This window comes from Onychomys torridus, unplaced genomic scaffold (assembly GCF_903995425.1).
Source record: "Onychomys torridus unplaced genomic scaffold, mOncTor1.1, whole genome shotgun sequence".
Classification (NCBI taxonomy): Eukaryota; Metazoa; Chordata; class Mammalia; order Rodentia; family Cricetidae; genus Onychomys; species Onychomys torridus.
In genome coordinates this window covers 18,957-30,474 of record NW_023413581.1, presented here as the reverse complement: position 1 = coordinate 30,474, position 11,518 = coordinate 18,957, and the positions used below count along the sequence as shown (strand labels likewise).

At 54.6% G+C, this 11,518-nt stretch overlaps 1 pseudogene; it reads right to left on the bottom strand.

Moving 5' to 3' along the window:
• Positions 1–1,329: 1,329 nt before the first annotated feature.
• On the bottom strand, positions 1,330–10,897 carry LOC118576343 (annotated as a pseudogene).
• Positions 10,898–11,518: the final 621 nt, after the last annotated feature.

The window sequence follows — 11,518 nt, the reverse complement described above, 5'->3', positions numbered from 1 at the left end:
TATGTGCCTATGGAAAACATGTTTTTGCCATGTGTGACATGTCCTTGTTACTGTATACAGCCTGAACTCATGAGAACTTTACTTAGGTGACCTTTCTTTCTTCCTTTGCTGTGGGACATCTTTCTGTACACTGTGAATATGTGTTGCTCTGATTGGTTGATAAATAAAGCTGCATTGGCCTATGGCAGGGCAGGATGGAGGCAGGTGGGAAAATCCAAGAGAGAAAGTGAAAGGAGAGCAAAGGGAGATGCCAAACCGCCATCCAAGGAGCAACATGTAATGGGATGCAGATGAAACCACAGAACACATGGAGATACACAGATTAATAAACATGGGATAAAATGATAGAGCTATCTAGCGGGAAACCTGCCATAGGCCTTACACTGGGTAATTAATATAAGCCTCTGAGTGATTATTTTATAAGCAGCTGTGGGACCTCAGGGCTGGGACACAGGAAAACTTCCAGCTACATCCTGGTTTGTTTGGTTTTGGTTTTAGAAAAAGGCTTTCTTTGTGCAGTCTTGGCTATCCTGTGACCTTTCTTAACCCTCTGACATTATATTGTCAGGGGTCCTGAATAAAGTTGACTGTTGGATTAGATTTCAGTCCACCTAAAATATCAGCTCCATTGTCCCAGGTCTCACTGCCTGCAGAGCAGTGGCAGACCTCCCCCCTGAGCACACCCCCAGCCACTCACTGGGCATTCTAGGCGGGGGTCCACCCTGACCACGGCCCCAGCCCCTCACTGGGTATTCTAGGCAGACCTCCCCCCTGACCACGCCCCCAGCCCCTCACTGGGGATTCTGGGCAGGGCTCCACCATGACCACAACACAGCCCCTCAGTGGGGGATTCTAGGCAGGGCCTCTACACTGACCACACACCCAGTCCCTCACCTCCAGATTCTAGGTGGTGGCTTTACCCAACCTGCAACACTATTTCCTGGTTTCTTTAAATATCACATCACACTCATATTTATTGCTATAACTGTGTTTTGGGTCCAGAATATCAGACTGTCTTCTTAACTCCCCTGCCCCATGCCCGCCTTCAGCACGTGTCCCACACTGGTTATGTCTCCCTCTTGCAGTGAGCTTATACTCCTGGCTGGACGGTTGTGATGTAGGTGACAATATTGTTAGTTGTAACATATCAGATGGGGAGTGTTGGTAGCCATGGAGTGATGGGTCAGCTGGGCACCATTGGTAAGTTCCCAGGCTGGCCTCCCAGTGTATGATGAGTCCAGTTCATCACCCTGGGGAATATGGAAGGTAGTCTCTGTAGCTTCAGCTTGCAGAGGTGAAGGATGGAGACTCAACGGCTGAGCTGTGTCCTCAGCGGCCCTGAGCCTGCAGCCGCTGCATCTGCAGGATCTGGCTGAGGATGTACTGCACGTCCTCATCCATCTCTCCCTGTGGTGGGGACAAAGGCAGAGGCAAACCCTGGTGCACCGGCTGGGTGCTCCCCTGTGCCCTGGAAATCCCCCTACTCAAACCCAAGGGAGTCAACACTTCACGAGACAGGTCTATACACAGAGATGTTCCCAGAACCCACAAGCCTGTCCCAAACAGAAGGGGAAACTGAGTTGTCCTCTGACCTCCACACATGCATGCCCCAGACCCCAACTAAAGAAGAACAATTAACTTAAAAATCTTCTAAAAGTTCCAGATGGGAAATTTGGGTTGGAATCTCAGTTTATGGTCCATTTAGTGGTGTGACCTTGTGTGAGTGGATTAGCCTCTCTGTTCCTGTTCCTTCCAATGGATAATTAGAGAGAACAGTGAGCAAGCCACACCAGTTACCATGGTTACAACGGCCATTTGGAGCACCTTCTCTGTCTCCCTTTCCCATGTGATAAATGGGCTAGTGTCACATGACAGCAGGGCTAGAAGGTTCTTTAGTTCTGGGTAACCTCGGCTGAGTGGGCCCCAACAATGAGCAGGAGGTAACCCACCTTCTTGTCCTTCTCCTTGGCCTTGTCCAGGCCCTCCTGGGCACGGCTCTGGGCCTGGCGTGCCCTCTCGGCCTCTGTACAAAGACCCCGGAGTTGCTGCTAGGCCGTGGCCAGCTGGGCCTCGGCCGCGTGCCTCTCGCTCTTCATAAACAATGCCTCATGCTGCACCTGTAGCCCAAGCCCACACGTGACTCTCGGGACATTTAGACCCCAAAGAGGCTTGGGTCCTGGGGCTCTCCCTACCCTTCCATGCTGAGCTGATAGCTTTCTACTGACCCTAGGAACATTCTGGTCCTGCCATGCACCTCTGGTTACTAGCTGTGTGTACCTGGACAGGTAGTTAAGCCTCTCTGTGTCCTAGCTTCCACACTCGGTGGTGCAAACTGAGATCCAGGTACTCAGGGGGCTGAGGCAGGAGGATCACGAGTTTGAGGGCTACATGTGAGTTCAAGAACAGCCCAGACAACTGAGAGAGACTGCCTCAAAACACATACACACTCTCCCCTGTAAGGAAGTTTTTTGTTTGCATTTTGTTTTGTTGTGACACATTTCCGTGTGCGGCTGTGCATCACCAAGTCTGCTACATCAATGTTTTCAGCTCAGATGGGTCTCAGTGGGTAAAGTGCTAACCCAGCATGCACTAGGCCACTGTATAAACAGGTCGGGGTGAGACCTGTCATCCCTATAATTAGGAGGTGGAGGCAGGAGGGTCATGAGTTCAAGGTCAGCATGGACTACTTGAGTCTCTGTTAGAAAAACAAAACACCAAAAAGCAGTAAGAGAGACCAGGTCTCGGGTATGGCTCAGCCGGTAAAGGCACTTGCAGACAAGCCTGACAGCCTTGGTTGGGTCCTCAGGACCCACACGGTGGAAGGAGAAGACTGGGTCCCACAGGCTGCCATCTGACTTTTCCACCACACTGTGTGTGCACACACGTAAGAACAAATTAAATCAAAATGGAAATACTGAGGGCTGGAGAAATGGCAAAGGGGTTAGAGCACCAACTGCTCTTGCACAAGACCAAGGCTCGGTTCCCAGCACCCACATTGCGACTCGGGTCCAAAGTTCCCGCGGATCGGACCCCCTTCTGGCCTCGTGGGTACTGCACTTGTGCAGAGACGCCCACGCCCACGCGGAAATACACCGTAAGGGTGTCTTGACACGGGCGCTCACCTGGAAGACCTCTGCGCTTGTCCTCTCGTGCTTGTGCACCAGCTCCGCGAGCTGCGCTTGCAGGCGGGTCACCTGGTCGCGCAATGCGCCCAGCACCTGCTCTTGTTCGTCCGTTGGCACTGAGGCCCCGCGCATGCGCTCCAGCTCCTCGCGGGCAGTGTCAAGGGCGGAGCTGAGGTCGGCGGCCCGAGCCTCGGAGGCCGACAGCGCTTGGCGCAGCTGGGCGGCCTCCGCGCGTGCGTGCTCGCCCGTGGCCTTGGCCATGGCCGGCAGGTCCCGAAGCGCCTCCAGCTCGCGGCTCCGCCCCCCCTGCCGCCTCCTCCTCATCCGCCTCCGCCTCCGCCTCTGCAAACCGGCCCTGGGCGGCCTCCAGCTCGGCCTCCGCCTCCCGCTCCCGCTGGCGCAGCGCCTCCTCCAGGCCCCGGATCCGGGTCTCCAGCTCGGCCTGCAGCGCCGCCGCCGCCGCCAACCCCGGGTGCAGGGCCGCAGTGCAGGGGCCCTCTGTGCCGGTAGCCCCCGCTTCCGTGGCCTTGAGTCCCATGGCCTCGGCTCCGGCTCCGTTGGCCTCCTTCAAGGTGGCCTGCGCTCCCATGGTGTCTGTGGCCAAGGCTTGTGCCCCCGTGGCCTCCAGGGTGGTGGCATGAGCTCCCCTAGCCTCAGCTCCATTGGCCTCTGTCATCGTGGCCTGCGCCCTGGTGGCTTCTACTCCTATGTCCTCTGTCACGGTGGCCTGCACTCCTGTCACCTTCACTCCTATGACCTCTGCCACTGTGGCCTGCACTCCCGTGGTCTTCACTGCCACAGCCTCTGCTCCTGTGGCCTGAACTCCGGTATCCCGCAATTCTGTGGCCTTCACTACCGTGGCCTCCATGTTTCTAATCCCTGTCCCTGTGAGCCCATCCTGCACCATATGCTCTCCATTAGCCTTCATTCCTGGATTCACCTCCACTCCTGTGACGTCTGCTGCCACCAGCTCACTTCCAACATTCACCTCTAGGGCCTGAGCCATGGTGGTTCTAGTGTCCACGACCTCCACTGCCACTCCATCTCTCCCCATGGCCTCTGAACCTGCAGCCGCCAGCTCCATGGATGCCACTTCTGAGGCACTGGCTTCTTTGTTCCCAACGTCCATGGAGCCTCCGGCTTGGTACCAGGTGCCATTGGCTGTGGTTTCTGGATATGTGGTCCCCTTGAGCTCTGGGACACTGGATCCATTCTGGGAGGTGGTGCCCTTGTCCTTGCTCTCCTTGTGTGCTGTCTCTTCTGCCCTGTGGCCCCTGGTCACCTCCCGCCACTGCTGCTGCTGCTGCAGAGGGTGTATGTCCTCTTCATGCTGCCTCCAGCGCTGCTCAAGCTCTGCCCTCAGGGAGTCATACAAGACCAGAGCGACTACCTCAGGCTGACTGTCTTCTGCCATCTGCATCTCGTCCTTCTCAAACTCCTCAAGGATCTGGGGATGGGGAGGCAGGCAGGCTAAGAGGCAGCCTTACCATGTTCCCTGCCCACACCCAGGTCCCCAGAGCTGTGCACTGCCTCAGTCTCCCCCACCTGGACCTTCTCCAGCAGCTCCTGGTTCTGCTTGGTGAGTTGAGCCACCTGCTCTTGAAGGCATGCCACCAGCTCCTCGGGCGGTAGATGAAGAGGCTTTGACAACACAGCCTCCGCTCCTGGCAGGGTCAGGAAGAGCCTTGAGTCGGGCTGGGAGCACACACCATCAGGGACAGGGGTCAGGAGCCATTCAGTGGGGACCTAGCACCGCCTCGGGCAAACGTGGGCACTCACAGTGCATGTGCCACTCCCCTGGCATCACACCCCTCTGTGCAAGGTCATGACTCTGCCCTCCCCAATCCCTCAGAATCCCAGATGGGCAACAGTGGATGGGGGGAGGTGTCAGAACTCACCTGGAAAGTCAGGCATCTCACCCTCCTAGTCCTGCAGGGTGGCTACATCATAGCTGGTGTTCTCTCTCTCATTCTAGGTGTGTGGTTCAAAGTCGACCTTCAGGTCCTGCCCCTTGATACCCTCAATACCTCCTAAAACTGGGGTGTTCATAAATCTACACAGCACCCTGTAGACACCAGACTGGCTGTGGCTTTACTCACTGAGAATCCAAAATATCCTTCCATGTTCTACTGAGATGCCAGCGTGGACCAGGGCCTTTGCACATGCTAGGCAAGCACTCACCACCAGGTGGCATTCCTAGCATATGATCAAGGCTCTGGGTTTGAATCCCAGCACCTTCCCAAGAGAGGACCATCTCTATGCATGTTTGTTTAATTACTCACTTATAAAGATATTTTATCACATTTGTGTGTGTGTGTGTGTGTGTGTGTGAGTGTGTGTGTGTGTCTGCACAGGCATGCACACATGCCATGGTACATAGGTGGCAGTCAGTGAACAACTTGAGATTTGGTTCTCTCCCTCCATCATGTGGGGAAGTGAACTCAGGTCAGTAGGGTGAGCAGCATGCCACATTATCAGCTAGTCTATCTTGCTGATTCTAATTGCACATTTTGAGCAGTATATGGGTGTAGGTTGGAGGGATGTGAACCGTGTATGATTGGAAGATTTATACCTGTGGGGCATGTGGGATGCAAGTGTCAGTGAGGTGGCCATCTGTGCATGTTTGGAGAAATCTTCATAGCTATGTGGGTTTGTGGAAGGCATGTGTGGCTGGTACATTGTGGATGCACCATGGTGTCTGGCACTTCAAAAGATCCCATCTAGGAGGGCAGTGGTGGCACACGCCTGTAATCCCAGCACTCGGGAGCCAGAGCCAAGCAGGTCTCTGTGAGTTCGAGGCCAGCCTGGTCTCCAAGCTGAGTTCCAGGAAAGGTGCAAAGCTACACAGAGAAACCTTGTCTCGAAAAAAATTTAAAACAAACAAACAACAAAAAAAGATCCCACCCAACACTGAAAGAGATTCGGCCCCACTTGTCAAGCCTCGCCCACCTATCCTGGCTCCACCCACCCCTGCCATGGTCCATCCCATTCCTGTGCAGTGATCCTGCCCCTTGCCCCTTCCCTGCACTGGGACCACACTTTGATAATGGCTCTGTCCTTGTCCTCAGACTTTCCACACACCTCTACTCCCATTCCAGACTCTAACCCCAACCCAGCCTCTGGTCCCTCCTCCAGTCTTTGACCCCATCCTGTCCAGCTTCTTGCCCTATGCACATAGCAGCACCCTAACCCCCGGCCCTGCCCTCCCGGGCTCCAGCTCACCACCAGCAGGGACAGGTGGCTCTGCAGGCTCTCCACCTCCTGGCCCAGGCTCTCCTTCTCCTCCTGCTTCTCCACCAGCAGCTGCTGCAGCTCCTGCACCTGCAGAGGTCGACATCAGGACCTGAGGACTCAGAACCTGAAGTTCCTGGAACCTGGGATCCGAGGACCCTGGACCCTCCCAAGCACTGGCCCTCCACACCTACCTGCCTCTCCAGACTGTGCACTGAGCTGGCCTCTGCTTCCAGGGGCTGCAGGTAGAAGTGGTTGGGACTGGACGGAGAAGGACAGGGCTGGATAGTCATGCACCACCTAGTGTGAAGCTGCCATGACTCTACTCTCCACATACAGTGAGCAACTACTGTGTTCCACTCTGAATGACCGTCCATGCTGTGCGCCAGACCCCATTCTGTCCTCTCCCCACTCACTCAAGATGTGTTAACCCAGTGTCTCTGCTCCATAGCAGACCCTGTTCCAGGCCATTCATTTATTCACTCATTCATTTATTCACTCATTTATTCATTCACTCATTTATTCACTCCTAACCATGGGCCAGTCATTCATCCAGTATTTATCCTCTCTGAGCTTGGCCCCTTCACCAGAGCCTGCCCTCAGGGGCAAGCCTTTGAGTGGTGGAGCGCTATGGTGGAAATGAAGGAAGCTGAATCTGAGGGAACAATTTTAAATAAGGTGGGCTGGGGAGATGTCAGTCTGTAACAAGCAGACTGTGAGGAAGGGAGCCTTGGGGAAAGCCAGGCAGACAGCAATTGTCTACTGCAAACACCATGTGTGAAGGCGTTGGGTCAGCACACAGCCCACCATGTGGGAAGGCCAATGAGGGGCTGAGTGTCTGGAGCTGAGGGAGAAGGAAGGGGAGGAAGGTAGGGGTATGGTGTCCCAAGGAATAGCTTCCCCACGCTCAGACCACAGGCCTTGCAGCCTCCTAACCTCCCTTCTCCTCCATTCCTTGTGCTGTTCCAGCCCCCTGATCTTCTGTAGGAGCCAGCCTCTCTCTTGTACAATCTCCTCATAAGCATCCTGATCATCCTGTCTCCTCCCCACCAAGGGAAGCCACTTTAGTTGAGGTCTCCAGGGCTGCACCATCCTGAGTGTGAGGCAGAGCCCCCTCCCATCCCAGGCCAACCCCATCTCTTGCGGGAACAGGTGTGCTGGCTGGAGGCTGGGGTGCCTTTCGCTTCTTGGGGACCCCTCACTTTTCATGGCTGGACACCGAGTTCTGGTGTGGGTACAGGGGGATGGATGTAGGACATGAGGCCTGTGTCAGGATCTACTCAGGTCTCCCACCATAACTAGCTCCCCAGCCATAAGCAGCCTCAGGTTCCCCCAACATCCTATGATGGACCCCAAGTCCACCATATTCATCCTATCTCCCACTATTTGCTGAGGTCCCGTCCCCCGGCTCTACCGTCCTCTGAGACATTTACTATCCCCTATGAGGCCTCAGACACAGAAGACCTGGGGCTGGGCAGGGAAAGTGGCCAGTCTTTTCCTCTGTCTGAATCAGCTCTTAGCAACTCGCATCCAGGCCCCACTGTCCCGGTGTGTAAGACTGCCACTGGGTGGCAGCAGATCCCAGAGTAGAGGTGACAGAGTTGCTTTCTCTTCCTTGGGGGGAAGTGGGGAGAGAGTGTGTGCATAGGGCAGGGACTGTCCTGCCTTCCTTCCTGATTCCTACCTGAGGGGAGGCTTCTCCAGAGTCATCCTCTAGAGAGGCCAGCAGAGAGGTAAAGCAGATTCAGGGACCCAGTTCTGTGTTCTCAGCTCCAGGAAGGCTGTTGCCCAGCCCAGGGTACTCAGAGGGCTCTCTCAGCTTCCCAAGCACTAGTGCTTTTGTTGTTGTTTTTCTGAGGGGGAGTCTCACTCTGTAGCCCAGGCTAGCCTCAAACTCAGATCTGAGTGCTCTGGTCTGGTCATGCACCACAAAACCCAGCCTCTGAATCAGGGACTCTAAGGTAGAAACCTACAGTGGTGGGATCTGTGTGGGGAGGGCAGTGGATCTTCCAAGTTGGGAGGGGGGGTGGTGTGGGTTGTCACATGTTTGGAAAGGCAGTCTCCATACTAAGGGTGACCCAAGAAATCACAGTGGACCCTCAGACCACTCTTAAGTCCTCTGGGGCTCCTAGAAACTGCCCTGAGCAGGGGAAACATGAAATTTTTCATGACCCTGCAGATTGGGATACCTTGAAACTATCAGTAACAAGCAAATAAGGGGATGATCAGAAACTGCCTAGAAGGAGAGAGGGGGGTGGGGGGAGGCAGGGATTGCACACCACTGGGAGGTGAAGGGCGCTGCGCAGACTCCTGTAGAAGCTGCAAGATGAGTTTGTCCCAGGTCAGGGCTCCTTAGTGAGTGGAGTCCTGGCCCAGTGCATCAGTGATGCCCAGCTGGGCTCCACCCTGCAGGAGTACTTCAAGGTTCTCAGGGCTGGCCCCTTCACATGCCAGCATCAACGCTGTCCTGTAGGGGTAAAGGGCTGCTGAGGAGGCAGAGGTTTGTCCCCAACTCCCTGAACCCTTCTCTACACCCTGGCCAGGAAGACTAAAAAGAGGCTTCCTAGGTCCCCAGCTCAGAGAGGTCCAGATACCTGCTCCAAGTCACACAGCATAGGATGGAAAGGTTGGGAGGGGAGGTGCGCAGCTGCCTTGCAGGTCCTGGTCATTTGCTGCAGCCCCCTGCTGTAGGAGGAGGCGGCACAGATCTGTGTGACACATCTGAGCTGCTATCATGAGGGGCGTGGCCCCCGACTGGGAAGGAGGATGAGAAGGCATGAGTGATGACTGCCCTGGAGTCTCACCCCTCGCTTCGCAGGTGATGCCTAGGGAGCCGCCCTTGCTGGGCACCAACTGCAAGGATAGTATTGTATCCCCCCACAAGACCCCAGCAGCTCACCCTATCCCGGGGGGTCCGATGTGCCTAGAAAGAGCAGAGCAGCTTTGAGCAGGACAGACAACCACCAGCCACTGGGAAAGACAGAAGAGAGCGGTGGGAGAATTGGCTGCCTGCTACTACACCTTAGTGTTGGGGGCTCAGCCTGTATCTTGGGCTGGGCTGGAACTCACTCTGCAGTGTGACGCCTGGCACCGGTCACGCCAGCAGCTCGGAGGCCTAGGCTGGAGGATGGCTGCACCTTAAGGCCCAGCCTGGGCTATAGAATGAGACCATGCCTCAACTAAAACCTCAGGGCCGGAGTGATGGTTCAGTGGTGAGGGCGCTGGCTGCTGTTGCACAGGACCTGGATTTGGTTCCCAGCACCCACAAGGCAGCTCCTACTCACCTGTAACTCCAGTTCCAGAGGACCCGATGCCTCCTCCTGGCCTAGCACAGGCATACATGCAAGTAAAATACTCATACACACTAAAAAAAAAAATATTTTTGGCTGGGCGGTGGTGGCGCATGCCTGTAATCCCAGCACTCCAGAGGCAGAGGCAGGCGGATCTCTGTGAGTTCGAGGCCAGCCTGGTTTCCAAAGCGAGTTCCAGGAAAGGCACAAAACTACACCAAGAAACCCTGTCTTGGAAAACTAAAAAAATAAATAAATTTAAATAAATAAATAAATAAATTTTTAATACTTTTTTAATTAAAATTGCCAGGTGGTAGTGGCACATGCCTCTATTCCCAGCACCCGGGAGACAGAGCCAGGTGGATCCCTGTGAGTTTGAGGCCAGCCTGGTCTACAGAGTGAGATTCAGGACAGGCAGCAAAACTACACAGAGAAACCCCATCTTGAAAAAACAAACAAATAAATAAATAGCTTAAAATCAAACAAAAACAGCTTTTAAAAAAGTGGGCCATTAAGATGGCTCAGTTGGTAAAGGTGTTTGCTGCCAAGTCTACTGCCAGGACACACCTGCCTCGGGAGAAAACCCACTCCCAAAAGTCATCCTCCGATTTCCACACAAGCACTGTGACACAGATGTCCCTACCCCCACAATAAACAAGCAAGTGAAATTTATTTTTAAGACACCCCTAGCCTACGCTTGGGCATGGACACCACTGATGGTGCCACTCTAACTGGGGACTTTGTGACTAACACCCCCAGAGTAAACCCAACTGCTATCCCCTGGAGCAGGAGGTTCTGTGCTCCTGGGTTCCAGTAATCAGTCCTTGGCTGCTCTGAGGACGGAGTCTGGATTGGACAAGCTGCCTGTACCCAAGGCACCCAGGAGATTCTGGAAGGAATTAGGGTTCTGGGCACCCTACTTTGTCTGCCCACAGACTAGGCTTTGGGGTACAAGAAACAGGGTTTCCTACACTGGTACATGTGCCAAACTTCTTTGTGCAGCATGGTAAAGGGGCCTGGCTCAGATGGTGAATGCAGTTCAAGCTGAGCCCTGGGCTACACACAGAACAAGAGAAGTAACTGGACACAGTGGCTCTCACCCATCCACTGCTGAGCACTTGCCTGGTGCCTGCCTCTTGCTGCAGGTTTTGGGATAGGGCACGGGCCACAGGGCAGGCAGGAGCCGAGGTCAGTGCGGTTGAGCTGGAGCTGTGGGGTAGGGGGTCCTGGCTGGGGTCCTCGAGACAGCATCTCTGAAACTTGAACCCCCCAACATGTGTCTGAAGGCCCACTACTAGGCACCTTCCAAATGTCAGACCTCTAACCACCTCCCCTAATTGTGCCTTAAGCCAAAGCCAGTGTTGTAAGACAGTGTCCCAAAAAGCAGCATCTCTCTATGTAGATCAGGCTAGCCTGGCCTGGAACTCACAGAGCTAAGCCTGCTGCCTCTGCCCCCAAACTGCTGGGATTAAAGGCAGGTCTCCAATGCCCCAGCTCTGTTTTTGGTTTCTGAGGCAGGGTCGGATGTCAAGTAGCCCAGACTGGCTTTAAACTCCCTGTGAGTCAAAGATGACCTTGAATTCCTGATCTTCCTGCCTCCCTCTCCCCAAAGCTGGGATGACAGTTATGGAACATCACACCTGGTTTACATAGTGCTGGCGAAGGAAGCCAGGGCTTTGTGGGTGCTAAGCTTGACCCACTGACCCACCGCCCAACCACTTGTGCACAATTATTTTATTGTCTTAAGTTTTTTGGGACAGGGTCTCACGATGTGGTTGGGCAGCCTCAAATTAAAGATCCCCCTGCCTCAGCCTCTGAATGCCTTTCCCAAACCACCCTCCAGTGCCCCTTGACCCCATGATCCCCCCACCA